Here is a 26211-nt window from a genome sequence, read left to right on the forward strand (position 1 = left end):
GAACTAGCATATTGAACTTTCCACATAATTGCTTTTCAGGTCTGTCTCCCAAATAATCCCTCAGTGAATACCTAAGTCAGCAAAACAAGTGGAATTTTTATATTGATCGTGTAATACTGGCAGATCTGTGAGCTATCAGCTTTAGTGAGGGCAAACTCATAAAATATTGCCAGTTGAGATAAGAAGTTTTTAGCTAATGGAGATGATATGGAAAATGGGTCCATTTTCCTTCTTTTTCCAGATGGCAGACTTTTTTTTTTCATGAATGGTACCTATTTTTTTTTAATTAAAGATTTACATTTATTCATTTGAGAGAGAGAGAGAGAGCATAAGTGAGGGGAGGGGCAGAGGGAGAGGGAGAAGCAGACCCTCTGCTGAGCAGGGAGCCCAAAGTGGGGCTTATCCCAGGACCCTGAGATCATGATCTGAGCTGAAGACAGATGCCTAACCAACTGAGCCACCCTGATGCCCTGCTAGGCTATGGCAATTATGCCCTGACTAGCTTTCAATGAGCCCATAGAGCCAGCCCAGTACAACCTCCTGAGTAGGCTACACTGTGGGGACATGGAGCCTCCTTAACAGAACCTGGATGACAGGACCTGCATCCTGGGCCTCTATTGACTGACTTTCAGATCAGATCCTTCCTATTCTACCACCAAGTATAAATGGACCTTCCTGCCATTAAAGTTTCTGGCGTCCAGTTACTTGGTAGTCATGTCTCCCAGCTGACTTGGTCCCTGGGATTCTGGCATCTGGTACTTGACGGGGGCAGCACCCCCCTCAAAGACTGAAGTATTTTCCAAACATGCTATTTGTTTCCAGATGGTCAGCTCTTCTATAAATCAAATATGCAATCTAACTTGTTCAACAAACATACTAAACTCCTATTTTTCTAAGGTTGCTGGTGCTGAGAGTCCAACAGATAAGGTACTGCTCTCACCCTCAGAGAACTTAGGTATTACAAATGTGTCACAGTGGTTGGCAGTCAACCCAGGCTATTCAAGGCCATGTCATGGAACCAAAGCAAAAAATACCAATGTCTTACAGTCATTCTGAACTGCATAGTTTTCAAAGGGCTACTACATATATTTTAATATTCATGATCTTAAGTCAAATTCTCACTAGGTAACTGAAAGAGATCCTTAACATCATTTAACTAAATTTGTGCTATCTCTATTCCCTTCCCCTTTAGTGTACCTCTGTCATTAACCTCCCTATCCTCAGAACATAGGAGCCATCACGCTTCCATTCCTTCTCACACATATTAAAATCACTATCAAGTCTTATTTGTTCGGCCACCTTGAAATTATACTCTCTCCATCCCCACTGCAGTCACCTTACCCAAGCCATAATCTGATCTCACCAGAATTATTCTGGTAGCCTCTTAATTGGTTCCTCTGCTTCCACTTTTGTCCATGTCTGTTCTCCATGCAATAGCCAGTGATCAGGGGGTCCATAACATGCAAGCACATTACGGTGAACTTGGTCCTGGCCACTTTTATTAGGCCTAGAACAGTGAGCAGTGATAGAGCATGCAGGAGGATGAGGAATAACCTGGATTTTGCAGCATCAGTGACCTCACACCATCACTTCTCTTTGAAAAGGCAAGAATGAATTACTTTATATAAGGCTCAAAAAAGACAGTTGTAATCATTTGGATGCATGCCACTTTAGAGACATGGCATAATGGACACTACACATAGTGCTACATTCCAGTGGGTATGGAATGAGAAACAGAGGAAGACCAGGGATGAACTGAGGAGACTTGGTGAAGCATGACAAGGCACAAAAGGATGTGAAGAATGAAGCTCGGAAGCCAATGAGGTCTCCCAGCCACCAGAGAGACGTTAACTCTATCATGAATGATGAAACCAGTTAAGAATTCCCTCCACACAGCAAGGCCTTGAAGGGTAAAGAACTCTCATTATTATCTCAGCCCTGATACCATTTGTCTGGTGATTATCAGAAGACTGAGCAATAGAGGGGAGGGTTGTATTTAAAATGCTTATTAGTTTGCAAGTTCCTTCTCCTGCACTCACTGTAAGTCTGGCCTACATACAACTGGCATAGTGTTGTGCCTCATAGATGCACCGCCTGTCCCTCTTCCATCTCTTTCACTGAAAGTAAACTCATGTTGTATTTGGATGGGCAGAGAAATGACACCTATAAAAGATCTAAAGGGATGAAACGTGCACAGAGATGATGGAAAGCTGTTTCACCAGCTCCAAACTGGAGTCCACTTTACTATGCTTCACCAGAGTTGGTTTGTCTGTTTTCTGTATTGGCGTAAAAACGGTTAGTTATTTTAGCATTCTGGTGCTGCATCCATACCAAGACCACCGTGGCAGAGAGGAAACTGTTAGCAGGCCGTTTCCCTGAGCCCCGGACAACATGGGTGGGTGAGACAACATCACTTCAGAGCATCTCCAAGGTGGTCGGGGTCATTAGCATCCCTTTGATATTTCTAACATGCAGGATCCAAGCCCTTCTCTTATCACATTTCAGGGTATGTGAGTCCCTTGTGATGAGTCCACTTTCTTTCATAAATCAGACATGAGTGAGGGGAATTAATGTCTTCAGAACCGATGCTTTGCTGTTGCTACAATGGAGTAGGCTGCTGGCAGGAAACTGCCTGGAGGGAGCAATCGATAACTGGAGTAGAGAGAAGAGGGCAGAGCACAGACCACAAGTCCCCCTGGACTGCGCAGCTTGAGGATGGAGATTGTCTTGTTTGTCTCTTCGGCCCCAGAACCTCGCAGGTGCTCAGCACTCACTAAACTCTCGTTGAACCGAACTGATAGTTGCAAGAAAAGAAAAGAGAAGAAGGGAAGAGAAGAACCCAGGGATGGAAGGAAGCTAGTAAAAATTAGGGCCTGGGGTTATTAGAGGAGAAAGAACTCTGGTTGGAAATGAATGGTGAGTGGAGAGAAAAACAATTTTTTTAATTGAAAAAAAAATAAATGAGCCACATTTCAAGAAGATCCCACGAAAACATCCCAGGTGTGCATCATGCACACAGACACCCGTGTCCACAGACATGGGCACACAAGCACAGTCAATACCAACATGAAGCCTGAGCTCTTCAAGGGGATATAAGGGCAGAAGGGGTCTTGGAGGCACCCTGTTTGCTTCGGCCCCTGCTCCCGGGGACGGGGAGGAGGAGGGAGGCTGGGAGAACTGAGATGTAAACGCTAACTGGAGGTGGCACTCAGGCCAGCAGTATGTCCATGGACAATGTGGGCATGGACACCGGACCCCCTGGTTCTTTCCTTTGTTCCGCAGGAACACAAGGGATCAGCCTTCTTCACTAATTCTGAAGGAGATCCCTCCTAGTCCTGTTTCCTAACATAAACCTAAATTACCTGAAAATCTACCTTGTTTTTAATCATCTATATATAGCTACGAAGGAGCCGTTCTCTATAAATAGATTTGCAAAACTGGGCTGTGCCTTTTGCAAACATTAAAGTAGAAATGGCCCTGACACAGATCAATAACACCCATTTCCCTGTGCTGCTCTGTTTATTTTTAGTCCCTATAAAAAGCCCAATATTTGTAGGGAAAACTCTGTATCACCTTCAAGAATATTACCAACTATTGACCTGGGCAGAAAAAAAATTTTTTTTTTGCATTTACTTTATTCCTATCATTCCCTTTTTTTTTGTTGTTTTTTTTTTTTTTTTTAAACAGGAATACAGACTCGGCAGGAATTTGTTCTACTACCTCATTACATAGATTCAGGCCATTGGGGAAAGAGATCATGAAGCTTATAAAATTCCATACCTCCTTTATTACTCCCTGTTTTCTTCCATTTGTCAATTTATCTAAGAGTTCAGTTCTGTATTCCACACACAAAGAATTGTATGCTACTACACAGACACCCAAAGAGTGAGCTTTGGTTGCTTAGAAATAGGAAGGAGTATGACCCACTGCCTCACCTCCCTTGTACATTTTTATTTAGTGCATGAAGGAAACAGAGCCACAGACACCAATGAGGAGTGTCAGGAGGTTCAGCAATATAAAAGGTACATTAGAAAAAGCACTGGAAGCAAGTAATTGGCACTTGATTATCTACAAGTGTTGCCTTCCCCATCTCTGTGTTTCTTATGGAGTTTAGCAAGATGCCCTCACATGATTGGTGTCGTTTAACATCAGCCAAACAAACAAGTTTCTCCTAAACACAAATGGTATTGTGATTATTTGTTGTACACTGGAGTCCCTATTGAACTTGTGGATTCCACAGAGGCCCAGAGAGTGTTGCATGCTTAGTAGCCAGGCCGAAGACTGTAACAACACACACTCAGCAGGTCTTGATTGAAAGATCAGATTGTGTGTCATTGTGTGGCCCTGGGTAAGTCACATAACTCCTTAGGGCATTCTTGTCCTCATCCAGGGGCTTTGTTAGAGTCTGTGACAGCAGCTATTCATGGGCATGTGATTGCTCTGAATTCCGGACAAAATTTTATTTGGCACCACGTGGGTATGATTTTACCCAAAGAAGGTACCTATCTTCTATTGTCTCAAAGACCCTGTGGCTGTTCCCCAAAAGTTTAAGAATCTTCAGTCAAGGGTAGTATTCTCCAAAATTACTGGAGTAATAAAATGCTTTTGAACAAGCATGCCATGCTTATGTGTGAGATATATACAATGCAGTACACTAGGTACATTATAAAACAGCATCAAGATCACAGAAATACAAGGCAAATATGAAATAAATAATAGTTTGTTTTTTAAAATATATTTCTTTACTTTCTTTAAATATATTTAAGAGTATCCCTCTCTATCTTACTAAACAATCATTATCAAGAACAACATAAATGAGTATGTTTCATGTCTGAAAAGCTAGATTAATTATTTGTGATATGTTCATTTGAATGTCTAGCCGCAAGCTCAGTTTATTTCACATAGCTGGGTTGCAGTTTTAAGATAAATAAATAAATAAATAAATAAATAAATAAATAAATAAATAAATTTAAAAATCATAGTGTAAACATTTCTAAACACCGTTTTTCACAGCGTTCTCTCTGTAATAAAAGTTTCCTTAAAATTCAGTTATATTCTTAGTCTTCAAATGACATCTTTATCTTCAAAGCTCAAATTAGTTATGCTTCATGTTTTAAAAAAATGACCTCTAGGTAGCATACTACTCAAGTTGCTTATTATCACAGAAATGGTTAACAAAATATGGAACCTTTTCCTTTTTTTAGAAAGAAAAATGAATAGAGCTTATCTCTAAGTTTGACAACTCAATTATTTTTCAATAAGATAACCAGCAAACCTCTGTGAGGTACAAAAGATTTTCATGGTCCCATCTCAACTTAATACAAAATATTGTATTGCTTCAACTACACTGTATTTTACAGGTTGGTTTGTTATAAAATTAATTATGAAGTATCCTCCTGCAGCATTTTGTATACCTCTGGCTTCAACATCTTGGCTGCACCAGCTTGCTTATGAATGATGCAGTGAATGAATTTCTCTCTTGTAATCTCACCCTGGAATCCTTCTCTTAAGAAACAGCTGCTTTTCAAGAGGAAACAGTACTTGGTTTTTCTCACAAAACATTTTCATAAAGATTGTGAATGAATCTCATCTAGGGGTGGCTCACTAGAAAGGAGCACTTCAGTGTATTTTATTGGTGAAGCCGAAATGAATAAATATAATAGGCTAGATCTAACATCTTAACAAATGTAAAACAAATCTTCTGCCCTCCATAACCTGTTCTAATATGGTATTTGTTTCTTCATGATTCAGTAATAACTTCAATAATACTTTCACAGCACTCTGTGTCAGAGAAACTCATTGTAGATAGTCTTCAGCATAGTATCTTAACCGGTTTTATATTTGGAGGAAGAACACGTTTCTAAAGATACATAGTTTTTTAACTTTTGTATACAAATAAAAACTTTGAAATAGGCTTCAGAACACCATTTAATTGAGTCACATTTTACAAAGGTCAGCAGGTGAATTTAACCATTCATTGGTTTAAAAAGTGCAGGGTTTATTTTCCATATTTTTCTAATTGTGGCACTTTCATATTATCATTAGGAAAATTTTCAAGGCAAAGTATGAACTTCCTTCCAATATGTCCCTCCTTAATGCTAGTACATGTAAATCTATAGTTTGTTTAGTCCTCTTGACAGTTTTGAAATTGGGGGCTAACTTCTGATAGGAACTGATTGTATTGTTATAGCTTTAAACTCCTATCTTGGCCTGTCCTAGAACAGAGCGTCAACTCCATTTTCAAACTGATCCCCTGTTCTTGCTTGCACAATTCATGATACTTTCAAATTCATACTTTGTTTTTGTTTTTACCAGAATCTATTTAAGCTACTTGCCTTATTTTTTGATGAGGGCGAGTTGAGTTTAAATTAATTAATCTTATACAAATTAATTTAACCTGACACGTACAAATACAATGCAACATGCTGTAGACAAGTGAAGAGGCCAGGCACTGTCTGTTGAGGGAAACCTGCCCCTCCCTCAGATCACGGGGCCTTCTGACCTAAAATACAGTGGAGGGTGCAAACGTCAATTCATGTCCTATTAAAACTTAATTTTTCTTATTTTTGTGGTATAAAAAAATGAAAGGACAATTCTAGCAGTTTCTTCCCATGCCCCAGTGGTTTACCTTGCAAACTCAACTTTGGACACCCTTATGTGGATAATCTCTAGTGCCATTTCCAGCTCAAAAATTAAAAATTAATGTATATTCTGCTAGAAGGGCACTGACTGTCATTGTTTGAGTGCTCAGAGAACTCCTGGATAATCCCCAAACTTCTGTTTCCTGGCAGCTCCATCCAAAAACCCAGTGAGTGAGGAATGAAAGCAGGTCACCTGGGTGAGTTTTCTCCTGCTGCCACCTAGAAGGGAGTCTGGCTGAATTCATCCAGAAGAACTAGGTAAGGCTGAAAAGTCTCTATCTCCCCATTAGCCTACATTCACATACCCCTCCAATGGACTGGCAGTTTTCAGCCTCAACAAACATGCGATCATGATGTGTCACAAAGCAAAATTATTCAACATACACAAAGTTTCCCTAGGAAGCCTGGACAGCTGCAACTGGGTCAGGGTCATGTGTTTTCATGGTTGTTCTGGACAGCTCTGTTTTGTGTGGGAAGAAGAAACAAATTGTATTCCATTATGTGGAAGGGAGAAATTTTCTAAATTTAGAGTCTTTTATCACCTGGATTATTTTCTTTGAGCCTGTTTTTCTACATTTGCTGTGTAGGAGCTCAGAAAGTCTAGTACAACTGACTACATCCAGCAGTAACAAAGTCATCCGTGAGGCAGTGGATCAGACAACCCAGTCCAGTGACCAAAGCCTCTTTCAAGAGTCTGAAAGGATAGTCATTCACATCTAGGAGAAATGATTTATACAGCAGCAAGAGCTAGTTACCCCTAAGTAAAATCTCTTAAGGCACTAACTTACACCAGGATAGGAAGGTTTTTAAAATAAAGACAGGACCAAAAGATGATCTCCCAAATGTGTCCAGTCAGATTTCCCCCATAAAAGCTAGCTTCTCCTGTTTGGCAAGAACTCCTAAGCAGGACATTCCAAAGCCTCCAATTCCTTTCAGAGGTCAACCACTCAAAACCTAAGAGTCCTTCACAAAAGCTAAGAATAATTCATCCTTAGGAAAGTAGCTTGATTGGTGATGTCTGTGTTTGAGGGAAGGGAGGTCTATCTCTTTCATTAGAAAAAAAGTTTTATTAATAATAAGACAAAAATAATCCAATCTAGGTTGTTCTCTGTAATTTTGGAGATTCCATCAACACTATCATCAGAGACTAGAGATAATAAGGATTATTTGTCTCTCCATTAAAATCATAATACCCTTTTCGTTAAGCCTTTGGAAAGTGACAAGACGGTTCTCACAAATTAAGTTTTTATTTGTGCTACTTCCTTGCACACAGGTTTACAAGCACTGATAGTGTACTTTCTATGCAAAGAGACAGAAGTTATTAACTATATGAATCCTGACTGGATTCCTGTTACATGTTTGCATACTAGATTCCCTCTTTCTCTCTCTTTTTAAATCTTTCATTATTTATTTGAGAAAGAGAGACAGAGATAGCAAGAGAGAACATGAGTGGGTAGAGAGGGAGAGGCAAACTCCCTGCTGAGTGGGGAGCCAGGTACAAGGCTTGATCTCAGGAACCTGGGATCATGACCTGAGTCGAAGACAGTTGCTTAACTGACTGAGCCACCCAGGTGCTTCTCTCTCTCTTTTTATTTTTTATTTTTATTTTTTTAAATAGTGCCTTTCTTGTTTTTTTTTTTTAGATTTATTTTTTTTTAATTTATTTATGATAGACACAGAGAGAGAGAGAGAGAGGCAGAGACACAACAGAGGGAGAAGCAGGCTCCATGCTGGGAGCCCGACGTGGGACTCGATCCCGGGACTCCAGGATCGCGCCCTGGGCCAAAGGCAGGCACGAAACTGCTGAGCCACCCAGGGATCCCCTCTCTCTCTCTTTTTAAAAGATTTTTATTTTTATTTGAGAGAGCATGGGCGGGGAGCGGTGGGGGCAGAGGGAGAAGGAGAAGCAGACTCCCTGCCAACCAGGGAGCCAAATGTGGCTTGATCCCAAGACCCAGGATCATGACCCTAAGCAGAAGGCAGATGCCACCCAAGCCACCCCCCGCCCCAGATTCCCTCAATTTTCTTATGAAACCAGAACTCCACAACCTACCACACCCAATCCCCCCCCCCCCCTCATAAATTGCTTGTTCTGGCATTGAAGTATGAAACCTACTGGTTACTCTTGCTTGGAATTTTGTATTTGAGTTCTTGTACTCAAAAGAGATAAAAGAAACAGCTAAAACAGGTATTTAAGCAGCTAGCTAGTAATCAGGCAAGTATTCCCCTTAACAATTAAAAGTTACCAACCAGACAATTTTACATCTTGCTCCCTATAGAAAGGAAAAATAAACAGGCTTGAAAGATTAATAGAATCATACAGTGTTAACACCAGAACGAATGTACAGATATAATCTAGTTCTCCATTCCTTTTCCCAGAAAGGAGCCTCGTATCTTGTTCTCATCTACCTTAGTCAGAGGCAGGGCCAGGACTAGGCTCAGGGTTCTGACTAGGGTGCAAGGAGAATGGGGGGCCTGGCCATCTGGTCATTTATACTGACATCAAAGAGAAATCTCAGAGCAGAAACGAAAATTAGAGATTTCTAAGATGGTAAAGAGTTCCATAAGACACCTAAAGATGTAAATATTTATTAGTTATCCATACAGTTTTAAAACTAGGAAAGGAATTTTTCAAAGATTTCCAAAGCAAAAATCTATTTCGCACACTCCAAAATATCTTCAAGGATGTTCCCACCAACCCTGTCAACTGACAGTTCTCGGACAGAGACTGAGCTAACTCCATAGCTCACAAGCAGCTTGCTTCATCATTGGTGAGAACCAGGTACACACAATGGCAAAACCAGCCTCAATTGCAACATCATTTGTGTTTTCTCCCATCAGAAGCCAATACCTCTTACTGCCAATTGGAAACCATTCCCAGAATTTTCATTCCAGAGAGATTTCTATAAGTGCTGGGTTTGCAACCCCTTCTCCAGCATTCTATCCTGGATCAGGTATAAAAATCTAGGCTCTGTATTTAAGCTGGAGAAGGAATAAAGAGTAAAAACACTGTCAAAACACTTATTCCACTGAGCCTCCACACCACTCATCTCACCTCTTGAAAGTTACAACTTGCATGAAATAATCCTAGTTCAAAGTAGAAGGTTTCAATCTGCATTAACAGCCTTTGAAAACGTGAGCCTGGGAAGGCCTCTGAGATTCAAGAAGTGAGACTTTCCACACAGAATACATGGAATCTGTAAGCCGGGGTACTTCTGTGAAGGACTTTGTGCTAGAAGTGAACGAATACTTGGCGTTCGAGTGACAGATTCAAATTCAATCATCTCGGCATGCTTCCACCTACTCATCCAAATAACTGCCGGCTCTCTGGGCTTCTGTTCAACTGCCTAATGTAGCATGAGGCGATGGCTTCTCTCTGAATCCAAGGCTCCATCTTGGCCTGTTCCCCACCTCAACCCAAAATAAGATATTGTCTCTCATGGGGGCCAACTCAGGAGAGCTGCTTTTCTTCCTAACCTTTTATTTAAATATTAGAATATGCAAATATATGCAAATTAGGTATGGTCTGTGGTGAGAATTCCCACATATAAATAATAAATCTTCCTTATACTGCTCAAAAAAGAAAAGGAAAGGTAACTGGATTCCTTAAAAGTGTTCCCACCACATCCCCACACCACCTCACCTTCAAATATGAAGATAAATGAGACTTTAAGAGAATTCATTTTTAACTAGTTGCTCATTCTTCATTAGTGATTTCAAACACCAGGTAAATCCGTAGCAACAATTCTGTATAGGTGAGTATTGCTTCCCATTTATACTTTTAGAATGTAAAGGCTGCCATTTTAATTGGTATTCAGAGGTCTGCCAATGTGCAAATCCAAGCAGTTCAATTATTTTGCCCAACTGGGAAAGTGAGTTATCTAGAAACAAATGGGAATGACAGATTAAAAGGTTATCCTTGCTAATACTTTCAAATTGGGCTAAAGTTAGTTATACCCTGTTGAGTCTTTCCACTTAGGATGAACAATGCAGCAAGCATGGCGAGACATATTGCTTGGGCCTCTAATCTTAGCTGTGACATTTCCTGTCTCATGTTCTACCATCAATAGTGACCTACTTGCTATACCATGTGATTTTCCAACTGGGGCTTTTGATGCTCACACATGGGAAACACAATTATTTTTATATTTAGCACAAAGTGTAGCCATGAAACATTTCAAATGATTTCCAGTTTGAGATATCCACACTAATCTTATTTTGTGGTAATCTTTTTTGCTTTGTCATTTAAAAACATAATAGTTGTGACACATTAAAAACAAAGCTTTCACCTTTTTTTCTTTTTAAGCAAACAGTGCAAGTGCTACATTATGTCAGGATCCAATAAACTGAAAACTAGCAAAAAGTAAAAGACTCATGTCCTACTTACTTATCTTGTTAGAAGAACGGGAAACAAATGACTCTTGTTGAAAATGATAGGAAACAATACTGCTGGTTATTATTGAGGTTTGAAGTCTTTAGAAAAATGAAAATAACTTATTAGTGATAATAAAAGAGTAGACAGAAGCCAACACTCAGAAATGGAATGGAAGTGTACAAAATCACAGGATTTATTAGGTAGAATTACAGTCAAAACTAAAAAAGTCACCAAAATGCAATGCATAATAAGATTTGAATATCTAGCAAGAAATCCTTCCAATACAACAAATTATGTCTGACCAATAATCAGGAAAGTTGATTTACCACGCAAAGTAAAACTGTCACACATAGCTTTCAAAATTAAAAAGCCATCAATATGAATTTATGTCTGTCTGTATGCATGTAACATAGCAAATGACTGTTCACAATTTTAAGTCTTGCTAACTTTGATCCACAAACCCTAAAAAAATGAACAGAGGGTCCAACAGTCTAATGAAGAGTATTTGTTCCATATCACTTATGAGCAAGTAGATTCCCAAAACTTAATGTAATCTCCAAAACAGATGCCAGGAGTCTGCAATACACTGGTTTCAGTGAATCTCCTCAACTCTGTGGCTACACCAGCTCAAAAGCAGCTGCTTTTGTGAATCATAAAAGACCTTTCAAAGCACAGTGTGTTCACACATGGAAAAGCACATGTTCTACTTTGCCTCTGCCAAAGAAGCTTCATTGCCACCGCCCCCCCCCCCCCCACAAGTACTTGGGAAATATTCCAGCAATATGTGTGTACCCATTATGGATTCTTTCTCATTGCTACTGCTTTTGCTATACATTTTGTATAACCTCATGCTGTTTCTCACCCACACAGCTTAGAAAGAAAAAAAAAAAAAAGGAAGAAACAAAGCCTTTGTCAAGCCATAAAAGGGCCAATCTACTGTATATGAAAACTATCCTGTCAAAGGCAAGTAAGTCTCTCAAGAGGTTATATAGACCATGCACCTGCCTAATTTAAATAATAATGATATGTTGACCCATCCCTTTAATTACTTATCTCCTTGTCACTTGGGCCCTGATGGGCTCTTACCCAATTATACACACCCAAATTTACCCAGGTTATAAAGTGAGGAAGAAAGGGGTCCCTGCCAGGATATACAGGAGGAAAGTACCATGTGAACAACATCAAAATATCTTCTTCCCTTTCCTGCCCATTCAGGTTTTTCTGACTTGTCTCTGATGTAAAACATAAAAACAATCTAGAAGAACTAGATTAAGAATTACTGTCAAATAGAGATGTATTCCACTCACCATAAAATTTAGATCTGCTTCTGGAAGTCTGATACAAGAGAGTTTAGCTGAGAAGCACATTTCATAGTAATTATTCTAACAGGTTTTTTTTCGATAGGGGATAGCCCCAGAAGGCAGAAAACGGTGCCAAGCAGGTTTAGACTAATACTCTGCATGAGGAAGATGCTGTGGTTGGCGAGATCACCTGGGGAAAGATCTGGTGAGGATGAGCAGGGTGGAGGGGAGCATGGCATTCCTATTAAAGGGAAATGGTGATCTATTTGGTTGAGTGGCAAAGTCACCCTGGAAACCTCAGAAAATAATGGTTCACAACATATTTAGCAAATGACACAGCAGCCCACAGAAAGACAGGGAAAGGAAAGAAAAACACAGAGGCACATATTTTAGGTGAGAAGATCCTGAGCTGAAAGGCAGAGAAAAGCAACCTCAGGAAGGTACTGCCTCACATCTGCCAATCCCCCCCAAATTAACAAGGGAGGTAAAATATTTTTCAATTTGCACCTTCATAATTACTTCAGAATAATTAAGAACATAGTTCTAGGAATAAATTATTTTAGTAGATACATGCGTTCAAATGAAAAATTACGTGTAAGCAGAGAAAACAATTTTGTTTAAGTAAATTTGCCACTGCAAATTATCATGCAATTATAATTCTTCCAATTTACAATTTAACTTTATATGTATACCTCCAGTTTTTAGGAGTTTATGCATAACACTAAAGGAGTTGGCATCCCTAACACTCTCATCAGTACAAAAACCGCAGTTAAGGGATGCCTGGGTGGCTCCCCTTGAGTGGTTGAACGTCTGCCTTCAGCTCAGGGCATGATCCCGAGGTCCTGGGATCGAGTCCCGCATTGGGCTTCTTCCCATGGAGAACCTACTACTTTTCCCTCTGCCTATGCCTCTGTGTGTGTGTGTGTGTGTGTGTGTGTGTGTGTCTCATGAATAAATAAATAAAATCTTAAAAAAAAACCCTGCAGTTAAGAATATTACTCAAATTTTCCTCTTTATCAGCTCTCCTAAAACCTTTATGTAATACCACTATAAGTCTAACTTTCCCCCAAATAATTCTGATATCTTTATCTTATTTTGTCCTCAGATAGAGAGAAAAGTAGATTTTGTTAAGTTTCCAGATTTTATAGGAGAAAATTCTGAAGTGCATGTACTCGGCTCAATGACAAGTGTGATCCTTCCTGAGTCCTTGTATAGGAGCAAAAGGCAGCCTAAGGATTATCAGAGGTCAAAACTTCTAAATATTCATTTCTTCATTAACTTAGTCATTGATTTTTCATTCATTTTACAAATGGATCCAGGCTCTCTGTTCCTGTAAATTATTCTAGTAGAAACAGACAAAAACAGGTAGACAGGCAGGTAAATTATATAAGATTATGGCAACTACAATAGAGGGCAGGATGATGGTGCAGAAATAGAGGATGGGGGGCAGAGCTCCTCTAAGTAGATCAGATGGGATGGTCCTGGGAGGGACCCATGAAGGCGAGCCCTAAAGGGAAAGAATGTAGCTACAGGCACAGGTGCCGAGGATGTGTGATCCAAGCAGAGGGCACAGCAGATGCAAAGGGTCAGAGGTGAGAATGAGACCAGTGTATGTGGTTGGAAAACTAGTGAGGGCAAGAGGGTAAGTAATGAGGTCACAGAGATGGGCAGGATCCCAGCACTCAAGGCCCTGCAGGCCATGGTAGTTTTAGGATTGCCGTCATCTTAATCGTCATCATCTTCTTTTTTTTTTTTTTTTTTTTAGATTTTATTTATTCACAAGAGACAGAGAGAGAGGTAGAGACAGAGGCAAAGGGAGAAGCAGGCTCCCTGTGGGGAGCCTGATGCGGGACTCGATCCCAGGACCCCAGGATCATGCCCTGAGCTAAAGGCAAGACACTCAACCGCTGAGCCACCCAGGTGCCTCTTGGGACTGTCTTCTGAGGCACAGAGAAGCCATGGAGAGTGGGGGAGGGACACAGGCTGATGAACCTAAGCCAAAATCCTATCTTAACCACTCAGTAGCTGAGTGAGCTAAGCAAATGACTAGCTCCTCTTGGATGTTAAATTCCTAATTTATAAAAGGACACTTAATAAATCATAGCCAGTTACAATCATTGGTAATTATTATTATTGTTAATGCTATGATATGTAAATAAAGTTAATACAAATGTTTATATTCAAGTAGACCTACACTGCAAAATAATATATCTGAAATACAGCACTGAGAAATCAGCAAATTGTTTTAATCTTTTTTATTCAGGAAAGATCATATACTGACTGAGTACGAATAGACATAAATTAGTACATTTAAATTCATTAGGGTTTATTGTGATTCTAATCAGAATAATTATTGATCTTGGCTTATTTTCTGTCCTTAATTAGTCTGCATTGTGGCTTTTCTCTCCCTGTCAATCTAGCCTAGCCACCTTGTGTCCAGAATATATAGCATTTCAGTGGTACCTACCAACTACACAGTAGTCATAAAGGGAATTTCAGAGTTACTTTCCAAGTCACAATGTATAGCAGACACTTATAGTTGCTTGCCAACATCTATAGCCCCCTCACTCCCAACACACTTCTTTTTTACTAACAGAATCCTAATTTTGTTCAAAGTCACCTCTCCCTTCCCGGAAGCAATGATGGAGAACATCTTGCTAGTGACTGATGTAGAGATGGAGCATGTGATAAGAAGACAGGACTTTGCAGACTCTTCTCAGTAATATTTTCATCTCCTTCAAAAGGAGACCCTGAGTGGGGATGGTCCATTTTCTGTCTCTAGATATTATAATGCCTATGAGTGACATCTGAATAACTGCAGCCATCTTGCCAAGAAGATAAGAACCAGTCTTAGAGTAGAGTGGTCCCTAAGGATGACAGTGGTAGAAAAATGAAAGGAACCTGTATTTTAATTTTAATTTTTTTGAACCTGTATTCTTGATGATGTCATTGTGCCACTAAATCAATTAATCCTGCTGTCTGCTCAACTTGTCACATGAGACAATACACTTCCTTAATGTGTAGGTCAATTTGAGTCAGCATCTTGTGTTGTGTGCAGAAGGTTTCCTGGCAAGGGTACCACATCACCTTTACATGGACATTTCCATTTGGAAACACCACTTGCTTATTTGTCTCTGGGAAGCTCTAGGAATGGAACAAGGACTTCTGAATCTAACTCAGTAGAGCTATATAACTTCTGGATATGGGATGACACAGTGTTTTCATTTACAATACTAGGATAGTCACCTGGAAAAGCCCAAGGGGAAAACACCCCAGAAATCACAACAGGTAGATGGTGCTTTGGCCTTTCACTTGCCTAGTTCACTTTCACTTTCACCTTTCACTTGCCTAGTTCATAGGTTTTTCCCTGAACACCTAAGTGAAGTACACTCCTCAATGGGCTTATATGTTCTATAAAGCTTCCAATTCTGAGTTCTTATCCAATTAAAAGAATTCTAACAGGGACCAGGTAGGAGTAGAACAGATCCCAGGTACAGGTCAGAGACTAAGAAAGCAGAATACCACACTCCACTGGGACAAGAGGATTAAGGGGAAGTACTCCAAAGAAGAGGTACAATATTATGATTTATAATCAGGAAACAGACCTGCCTAGAAAGGAAGGGGGAAATATCATAGTCATAATAGGACACTGGCTATCTTTGTTTCAGCTATGTAGAATTATTTTAAAATTGAAAATATTCAGGACTGGTAAAATAAAATATCCATCTCAAAAAAAGCATAGATGCTAACCAACTGTAGAGGGAAAGGTTGGAGTGCGATTACTGCTGGCAGAGCAGTTAGTGGGGGTTGGGAAGGAGGTAAAATAAAAGATCACATAAATGTCTAATGGTTCACACTAAGCAAAAAGCAGTATGGCTTGAAACCAAATTAGCCATTCGAGTCTAATTAGTATTTTTTCCTATAAGAAAAGCACAGAATTATAAATTTAGTCCATAATGGAGAACAGAAAATATAAGGCACACAGATTTCATAATTTTGTACAGTATCTGAGAAACATTACTTACCAAATAGGATGAACATTATAACTGGTGAAAATTTGCTAAGAGGCCATAATTAAGACAGAATGGCAAATGGTGCCTTAGCTCTTGAAAGGGTCACTATCAGGATTCCACTTAACATCTTCATTACTGAACTGCAGCAGAAATGGGAATTCATTCAATATAAGGATGGTGTCTAATTGTGAGACATTGTCAAGGGCTAGAAAGTGGCAGAAAAATATCTGCAGAGGTTAGAAATAACACAGCTTAAGTAGGTGGATCAGACTAAAGAACTTGAAACACCAAAAAAATAAAAATTAAGTTAAATAAACAAAGGAGAGAAACCTAAAACTCACTGACCTGAGTTCTGAAGGAAAAGCGAAAAGTGACAACTGTTTATGTTAGCTAGAAGGCGATGGATGACCCAGTCTCAGAAGAGAAATCATCCATGGTTAGTTAGAACAACAGATTAAGAACTTATCAGCAAAAGATGCATCAGTCCACATGTCGTCCTATCTGTAAAGATATCAGGGGAGCCCTACCCTTTTCCGTATTCAGTGTATACCTGTTTGGATATTTGTAGAAGGGGTCATGTCCTTGATTGTAATGAACATGTCTATTGCTAGCAGAGGCTTGTGGTCTTGTTTTTTAACGCCATCAAAAGGGACCAGAGGGCAGTAAGGGTGATTAAGCAGGTAAGGGGGGTGTCACGGGCAAGTATGGGTAAGGTGGTAAAAACTGAGGATTTGCGAGGCTAATTCCTTTATAGCTGTATTTAGAGTGTTTAATATCCCAGAGAGGAGAAGCTGCATTAAATGGGATCTTCTCCTTAGCATTGGAAAGACATACTGGAATGTTCTAGGAAAGTCCTTTGGAAATGGTAAAAAATGCAGTTAACTCCGGCAGGGAAAAGATGAATGGGAACACTGATTATAACAGAGACTTTATAGAGGAGAGTTCTTATGTGAACAGAAGGGAAAGGGGATGTTAGAAGAAAACATGAGTGGGTGGGTAGGGCAAAATGAAGGAGAAAAGTCAAAATCAGGAAAACTTACCAGGTTAAGAATGAGAACTTCCTGGCTGTGAGAACCTCAGTTTGTGGAACATATTCACAAAGTCTAAGAGGAAGATTTGGTATATGGGACTCTGAAATACAGATATGAGAAAATACCACATGGAGAACCTCCACTGGTCGCAGGGACGGGGATGGGTGGTGACAGATTCCACAGGCACTTGCCTGCCCCCCTCATGAAGCCATCCTCAAACTTTCCCAGCCATGAGCACCCAGATGAAAGCAGAAGCCTTGGGACAGGCAAGGGCAAGTGCTTCTTACTTAAAAGATCCAAAAGAAACCAGTGAGTCCATGACCTCATCTTCTCTGTTGCCTTGAACGTCTAAATAACTTTTAGATGGAATCACTCAGCTTTCTAATGATATTTTCTTGGCAGGTACGAGAAGAAAGCACCTATGTTAACTGAGGCTTAATCTCCCAGATGAAACGAAAAATGGGAGTCCCTTGATCTCTGGCAGTCATTTAAAGTACATTAAGATCTCACATAAAAGGACTATCCTAAAGGCCCCAACCTCAGGCACTTACGCTTCATTTGGCTGTTCTATCAACTCCACCTGGACACATGGTCCACACAGAAACTCAGTAAGCCCATCTGAGGTAAAAACTGAGGGAAGAACTTACCTAAGCCATCAAATTACATCATATACACAATTCTATAGGGGATGCTTCTTGAACAAAAGGAGATTTGAAGATGAAAAACATGATAAAAGTCTCTGAAATTAAAAATCTGCTGGAATTATTATTTTCTTTAAAAAGCTTCGCCTCACAAATGTCAAGTTTCCCCACTATGCTGGGCTTTGGTTATCAGCAGCGTGGAGGGCCAGCAGCCACGTAGTTCCTCCATGGCCCCCACACCTCCCACAGCTGAAGCTAGCTAGTTGGTGGCCCTGGATGGCCGAGGGAACCAAAGCTACCTGACTTCAAAAGATGTGAGACTCAGGCTGTCCCAAGTCTCAAAGTGGGCCCCATAAGTTAGCTGCCTGTTCAAGATAGGACACAAGGGGTATGAGAACAAAAAAGGAACCAGGGGGCATGGCCTAGACTAGTGGACGGGGAGTGGGGGGTGGGGAGGTGGAGTTGGGAGACATTTCCGAAGATGTGACAAGAGGAAGAAAGGCAGGAATGGATGATAGTTATTCAAAGCACTGAGACACGGGCTAGAGCCAGAAGTCTGGCACTCAGATTCAGTTATGGCTACATTTAAACTAGTGGTGAGTACCTGTGTACACATCCTTTGAAGGCCTTACAACTGTTCACCTGTGATTCTTTGCAGCCTCTAGTGCATCTAACAACTAGTTCTTAAATACTCTTTCTCGAAGATGAGAGCTATGGGTCTCTGCCCTCCGGGAGCTCCCAGTCTGGAGGGGGTGGAGTTACAAGAGGTAAGGTTCTGTAACAGTGTACAACCAGCCCAAAGATGGACGTGGGAAAGCTTCCCACAGGCGCTAATACTTGAATTGCATTTGGAGTTAGTTAAGTAGAAAAGAGGTACTACCCATGATAGGTACTCAGTTACTGTTTGCTAATTAATTTTGATTTGTTATAATTACTTGGAAAATCGTTCAAGGACAAGGAGCTAGTTCTTATCACCACTGTTTTCATTACTGTCAACGAAACGTAAACCTATTTTAGTGTCTAAGGATATAATCTGAAAAAATACTATACCATATCTTTGGCTGAGATGAGTGTACATATAATTTTTCTAATTATGAGGCATCTTCTTGTTCTACTTATCTCATAGCAAAAAGTTTTAAAAGCTTTTGAAAAGATCACATTTTGCTCACTTGAAATATGTGCGTATATTTTAGCATAAAATATACTTGGCAGCTGCTAACATAATTGGATGGCTACGCCTTGCAAAAACTTGATTTCTTTTTAATCAAATTTTTAGAACCATACTGGGTTTCTTGCCAGTGTTACAATAGTGAGCAATAAATACATCATTAGATCAATGGTGTTCAGATGATGGATTACTCCAAAGATACTTCCAGCCAAGAAGAATAAGCCCATAGTTTCACTGTGCAAAGATTAATAAAATATTGTTTAAAACATAGATACTCGGTTAATATAACAGGGAAGAAAACACTGCAAAATAGAGCACAACAGCCATGGGTTTATAATGTAGTGATATTGATCACGATTTTCCTAAGTACTCTAGAGCAGCCACATCATTATATATGCCTCTGATTAGACCCAGAGATGAGAAGGAAAAAGTCATAAAAAAAAAAGGAAACTAACCAGAGGAAGGCCTGCTGCTATAATAAATTATTTAAAGCAAGCAGGGAGAGCGGGTTGTGAAGACAATATAAAACAGAATCCAATGCCCCCAAGAAACCCCAAACCATCAGCACCTCTATAAATTTCTTACCACTCTGTCTGGCATTTTACTGGAGGTGCTTCTTTGCCACCACTCTCCCCATTCCATCCAACCCCAACCCTTCACTTTTTGTCAGTTCTTTTCTCAGAGCTTAACATTTGTTTTTCTTCTACAACCTAGGATGCTGTCTTCAGTTCTATTTCTCAGCTTGTATCAGAAGAGTGTCTGTCTGTGAGGCCACAGATGAGTGCATCTGTCACTTCATTCATCTGGATCTTAAATTTCCCATGGAAACTCTAAGCTCAGAATATCTAATATGACACACTTATCAACATGACTTTGATATTCTTCTTCTCCTTTTTCTCTTACTATTGTTGTAGTTAAATCCACAAAGGGAAAGGTAGGGTAAAACTTCTATAGCTCAGTGGCTGTTCTATGTCAGAGGATGTGACTAGGCCCAAAGAGACTTGTAAAGTGAAGGCAGAAGCTTGAAAGGGCATGTTGGAGGAAAAAACAGTCAAAATGGCTAAACTTTAAGTATTAGGAGATATTAAAGCAGCAGATTGACTTGAAAAGTAGATATCTTATAGGTAGAGTTTTCATGGAAGTAGGGATGGGGAAAGCAGGGTAAAAAAACTAGAAAAGCATCTGTCAAATTCTTTTTACCAAAGAATTTTGTCAAAAGTATGCCATGGGAAAAAAAAAAATTGTTGCTTAGAAGCTTGCAGTGACCCATGGCCTAGTTTCAAGAAAAGTAGCATTCTACCATAGTTTTTTAAGTAGGCACACAAATCCGACTGTGTAGTCAGGAGCTGTGATTATACCTTAGGCTTTAAAAATGTTCTAGGTCCATTCATCAAGCAGAATCTGGGCAAATGAAATATAAACAACTCCATTCTGCCAGCATAAAAACATGACTAGCAGCCTAACAGGACTCAAAAGGCACTTGGTGTAGGTCTAAAATATGAATCCAAAGAATTCTACATATAGGCTTTGCTGGATTGCGCTCTGTGACCTTTAGCAAGTTATTTGCCATTCCCGGTTAAACCTGGCTGGTTACAGTTTGGGTCATTGAACCAATTATCCTATCTGGTGGCAAACTTTATAAAGAGAACTATTTCAAGGTCACATTCAATATAAAAATAAATTTGAAGAAAGAGGTAAAAAAATTGTATATGATACGAATGACTAAGCATAATCCTATCATATCACCATAATGCTAAATAAAAATAATTCAAATGCAAGGCCAATTTCTCAGTTATTGGTGTTATCTTTGAATGTGGAAGACAGTTCTCAGTTATTGGTGTTATCTTTGAATGTGGAAGACAGGATCTAAATATTATTCGTTTGCGGCTGCTGTTTGCTCATCTGTAACAAAGTGGGAAAAGAATGATTGTACTCAAAGGATTGTTACGATACGTGACCTATAAACATGCCAGCCAAGTGCTCCTTAAAACAGAAATTGCTCTGTGAAAGTCCCAGTAATGATCCAGTGGCCTGGAACAACCCCAGTTCAGTTCCCAGCCTCTCCATGTCCTTTTGTCGTCAGGCAAGTAAATATTCCAGGCACTTCTGGCCTCTGAGAAGTCATTAGGTTCTTTAAGTACATGGATGATAGAAAGAGGGAAAAGCAACAACTTCTGAAAGATCCTTTCTCTTTAAAGCTTATCTAGAAGTTTTAAATTGAGAATTATGCCAGTCTGAAGTGAGAGAATAGATCCTGAATGTCAGTATCAAACTGTAAATAAACACTAACTGGCTATAATTACTAAGTCGGAATTCCCACTGATTTGAAAAGAGAAGTAGCGATCAATTTTCAACCCGTCTCTCTATGATGCTGAAAAGATCTATCTATCCAATTAATTGGACTGCTCAAAATACTTCTAAGATGAGTTTTGGAAAATGGGGACACCGGGCCTCTGGATAGGTGTCTTGGGACACCTTCCTGATCAAGAGGCAGATCGGCTACAGCTTCCCAAAGAGATGCTTGACCTTGGGTAAGTCTGTACTAGTCCTACTGAGGTTCTAATCCCCAAGTCTGGAATGGCTTTGGAGTCAAATGAAGTTCTCAAGGACTGGGATTCTTCTACTCTCCGGGATAAATGTCCAACAATGTGAGTTATGACTGGCACAGTACCTCAGAGCACCACAGAAACCCACTGGACTTGGAATATAGAATGGAGGGACTAAGATTGGAGAGAGGTCTTAAATTACCTTACTTCCAGAGAGACTTCCTTAGAATTGGGGCTAACTTGGAAGAGAGATAGCTGAGGATTCCAAAAACACTTCTGAACACAGAACAAAAGGTGCCACTGTTGGGGACACAGTGTTAGAGTGTTACCTATAAATTTCACAAGGCTGGTAAATGCCACCTGGAAATATCAGCACAATTACTTGTTAAATTAACCCACAATGGTCCATTTTGTTAATTAACCTACTATTAATTAACTCACTATGATCATTCTTTTATATCATAAACACCATCCCAAATGTTTCTCAAAATGTGGTAAGGGGATCCGTGACATCAGAATCACTTGACGGAGGGGGAGGAGGGCGGGGGGCGGGGGAGAGGGTTGCTTGTTCAAAATACAGATGATTAAACTCTACCCCAGACTGCTGAATCAAATCCTAGAGATCAGAATCCAGCTCACAAACTGAATTTTTTGGGATCCCTGGGTGGCTCAGCGGTTTGGCACCTGCCTTCAGCTCAGGTGATCCTGGAGTCCTGGGATTGAGTCCCACATCGGGCTCCCTGCATGGAGTCTGCTTCTCCCTCTGCCTGTGTCTCTGCCTCTTTCTCTCTGTGTGTCTCTCATGAATAAATAAATAAAATCTTTTAAAAAAAAAAACTGAATTTTTTTAAGGTTTTATTTATTCTACAAACTGAATTTCTAAGGACAAACCCAGTTGATTCAGATGATCCTTATCAAGGCAGGAGAATTATTTTGTCTTTGTAGTCCATCAGAAATTTAAAGTCACTCACGATTAGGAATATGTATATTTTCCCCAAAATGTTTTAAGTACCATAAAAATGAAAACAGTACTTCTTGTGATGAGTTCCTAAGAACCATTCCAGTTTATTCTGCCCACATATAATAAACACTAATATTAAAATGTAATTATGAGCATAAAATTATTGGGAAAAATATCAACTATGCTTCTCAAAAATATTGCCTTTATTTTGTCACTAAAAGTAATTATGTTATTAAAGGACTTTATAGTTTTTTTAAGTATCAGTCACTTGGCTGCAGGGACTTATTAAGCTGTTATACTCCTCCCATACCCTTTTAGTCATCAGAATTTTTGTGATAAAGGTTTTTTATTATTTCTTTAACTGAATTGTGAATCATTGCAACCAGTGATAAGGGTGAACATGGATTTATATCCAGGTTATAAATTCCTAAAAACATGTTTCATTAGAATTACTAAGGCAGTCTTAACTGTAGTAGATTAAATAGCCTCTGCAATAAAGCTCTGTTTACTTCTATTAAGGATTTTTTTTTTTTTGCGCAAAACAATTCAGTTTTAATGCATTCTCTTAAGAAGCAAAAGAAAACAGTTTCTGATATACACGCTACTGCAAAGCAGTAAACCAGTGTTGCATGGTAATGTGACAAGCACCACATTTCTTTTCTAGAGCCATTTTTTTTCTCTTACAAACCCCCTTTCCCCAAACCATTGGCTATAATTATTTCACAAAACGTAGTTTGCCATTCTTAAAGAGTCAAACACTCCTCTTCTCCCTCGCCAAAATCACAAGTTCAGGCTGAATACTGATTGAAAATAGAACTTGAGAGGCAGTCTTTGTTTGTAGCATGTTGTTCCTACTAAGGGTTGCCCCCCTACCCACACTCCACCCTAGTGCTCCAACTGCAGTGACTGAAGTGTACATGCTATGTTTTAACAGATGGGCTGGCTGGCGGCTGCTGGGCTGTAAAACAGGAACTCGGAATCTGCACCCAGTGGTATTGAACTAAACGCTCGTAAAGTTCATGGACATATACACTGACCCAGACTGACCAGGCAGATTCAGACATGCACGCGCACACACACACTCCCACACACACACACACACACACACACTCATCATACACCCCATAGATCAGAGGGTCTATCTCTCCACCCAGAGCAGTTCAAGGCCGTTTCCTCCTCCATCTATTTCTCTTATTCACCCATCAGTTTTGCACACACATGCTCATCTACATACGCATATACAAGAATGGATAGTTCTATCTCTCAACGTTTTTATATATTTTCAAAGATCAAAATATTTGCAAATTGTGTACCCAAGTGTCTAGTACGCTCAATAAGCTCTCTCATCCATATCAAATGGGAATTACAAGAAAATATTGAATTAAATTCTGTTTAGTCCACACATAATATAAACTACACATAGGTAAGTAGCCGCCCTCAGAAAAACCAGCTGCTTTTAGTCCTTATCGTTAAGACAGAGGAGAGGAAAAATATCCCAGACTGGGTCACAAACGAAGTATCAGGTGTAACCTCGAATCCTGTGTTGTCAGTTCCTATCACAACTTCATCACTTACAACACCCGCCGGCCAGCCCGGGGGTCCCTTTCACGGTCTCGTCTGGGATTCTCTCGGGCTCCCCGCACGGGGACGAACAGCAGCTCTCCCTGGTCCTAAGGAAATCCTTCAGACACACCTTGCAGGTGATGTGGAGGTCCAAACACCTCATGCGGGATGTGGATACAAGTGCTTAATGGAAAGTAATTACTTTACAAAGTTTAATACCCGTGCCGTCGATTCCCTCCGGTTTTCGCAAAGCACCAAAGCTCCCCTGCTACGAAACCTAGCTGGTCACGGAAGTTCTCTGACCGCTTAAGGTCCAGCCCGAGGACGACGGTCGCTGGTCGCTGGCTTAGGCTACGGATCGGACACCTCCACCGGGGTGATCGCGCTGCGCCGCCGCTGGCGCGGGTGAGTTTTTCAGAAACCCGTCCTCAAGCCCCCTAGGACCCGCTGTCCGTCCGCGGCTGGGCACGGAGGCCGCCCCCGGCGCGAGTGCCGCCGCCGCACGGGGCCAGGGGGCGCGTCCCCGGGGCCCCACCTAATGATGGCAATTATAACAGGCCAAGTTCGGGAGAAGGCAGAGCCGCGTCCCCGACCGAGCTGCGACGCTCCGAAACAAGTTCGCGAGCCGGGCTCCCCGCAAGGAGTCGGTCTCGCCTGGCCCTGACCTCCCCTCAGCGGCCGCGCTCGGACGGACGCACCGACGCCCGCCGAGCCCGGTCCGGTCCCCTCCGGCTTCTCCGCCCCGCGCCGAGGGGAGCCGCTCGCCTCGCGCTCGGCCACTCACCCTCCTCGCCGGGTCCCGGTCGCAAACCGACGCCCCCGCTGCGGGTCCCCGAATCCCAAGTTGCCCCGAACCGGCGGCTGCTCTCGCCCTAGCGAACCCCGCACATCGGTGCAGGCGGACACCTCCGAGGGAGCGCGACAAGCCCGGCCGGCGCCCCGGCTCAGCAGCCGCCCGGGACGCGTCGACGATTCCTGGACCTGCTCAGAGAATGAGGCGGTCCGCCAGGCTGAGGCTACCGGGCTCCGGAGGGAGGCGGGGCCGCGCGGCGGGCGGGGCGGAGCCAGCCTTGGGCCGGCCCCCGCGGGGGCGGGGCGCCTCCAGCCCGTGACCGGCGGGGCCGGCAGCCAATCACGGCGACTCCAGGAATCCGGGCGGCCGCGGGCCGTGCGGAGCGCCCGGCCCCGCCCCGCCCCGCCCCGCCCCGCCGCCGCGGTCCAATCGCCTGCGGCCGTGGGCTGGCGCGGAGACGCGCGGGCGGCGGGCAGGTTGGCTGTGGTAGGGAGCCGGGCTGCAGCCGGGCGCTGAGGGCGGTCTCGGGAGGCGAGTGGCGGCCGCAGAGGCCCTGGCTGGGAGAGGCTCGGGGCCACCCAGACGCCCTGAGGGTCGCGGCGGCGTCGGCGCTGTGGGACGCGCAGACTCTGGGTAGACGACGCCACACCTGGCGTCCGCGGGAGGCGCCGAACTTGGCGGCCCCGAGGGAGCCGAGCCCGACAGAGGGTGAGTCCGGGCCGCCTCACCCAGTCACAGTTGGAGGCCCGCACCGGAAACTGGGGGCTCCAGGCTCCCTGGGAAAGGTTCTGGTTGTAATTTGGTGGTTATTTCCGAAAACAAAACTCCGAGTCTGCGGGCCTCCTGGAAAGTTCATGGCACGTCCCCTCCCCGGCTCTGCGTCCGTACCACGGCAGCAGGGGGCTTACCCGGCGCCCAGGCTCCTTTCCCGGCACAGAGCGCCTGAGGCACTTGGGCAGAGCCCGGGGGCGAAAGGGACCCCCGAGACACAGCCTCGGTCCGGCTGCCCCGTAGGAAGGCGGCCGCCGCGCAGCTCCACCTGCTGCTGTCCCTTGGGGCCGCCAGAGGGCCCGGGCCGCGCATCCTCGCGGGCAGGAGCCTCTCAGAGCGAGCCCCACGGGTCCCGCCCTGCACACGCTCGGCCCCTGCCCCTTCCGAAGCCCCTGGGCCGAGCTCAG

The 26211-nt window shown here is 42.1% G+C and overlaps 1 protein-coding gene and 1 long non-coding RNA gene across 5 annotated transcripts in view; one reads left to right on the forward strand and one right to left on the reverse strand.

Annotated features, from left to right (window-relative positions):
* Window positions 1-18113, forward strand: part of LOC140641272 (uncharacterized) — a 51256-nt gene extending 33143 nt beyond the window's left edge. For 2 of the 4 annotated variants that reach the window (XR_012037824.1, XR_012037821.1), the window contains 4 exons: window positions 6792-6899; window positions 11887-11979; window positions 12421-12522; window positions 17764-18113. This is a non-coding gene — a long non-coding RNA (uncharacterized lncRNA). Of the gene's footprint in view, window positions 1-6791; window positions 6900-11886; window positions 11984-12420; window positions 12523-17763 lie in introns of all 4 variants that reach the window. The other 2 variants (XR_012037822.1, XR_012037823.1) reach the window with 2 other exon arrangements.
* The window catches only part of MARCHF3 (membrane associated ring-CH-type finger 3), a 136135-nt gene extending 110860 nt beyond the window's left edge, over window positions 1-25275 (reverse strand). The window contains exon 1 of the mRNA XM_072840832.1: window positions 25025-25275. The gene's annotated coding sequence lies outside the window, so the exon portion shown is untranslated. The remainder of the gene's footprint in view (window positions 1-25024) is intronic.
* Between the last annotated feature and the right edge of the window lie 936 nt (window positions 25276-26211).

Source organism: Canis lupus, chromosome 10, assembly GCF_048164855.1.
Source record: "Canis lupus baileyi chromosome 10, mCanLup2.hap1, whole genome shotgun sequence".
Lineage (NCBI taxonomy): Eukaryota > Metazoa > Chordata > Mammalia > Carnivora > Canidae > Canis > Canis lupus.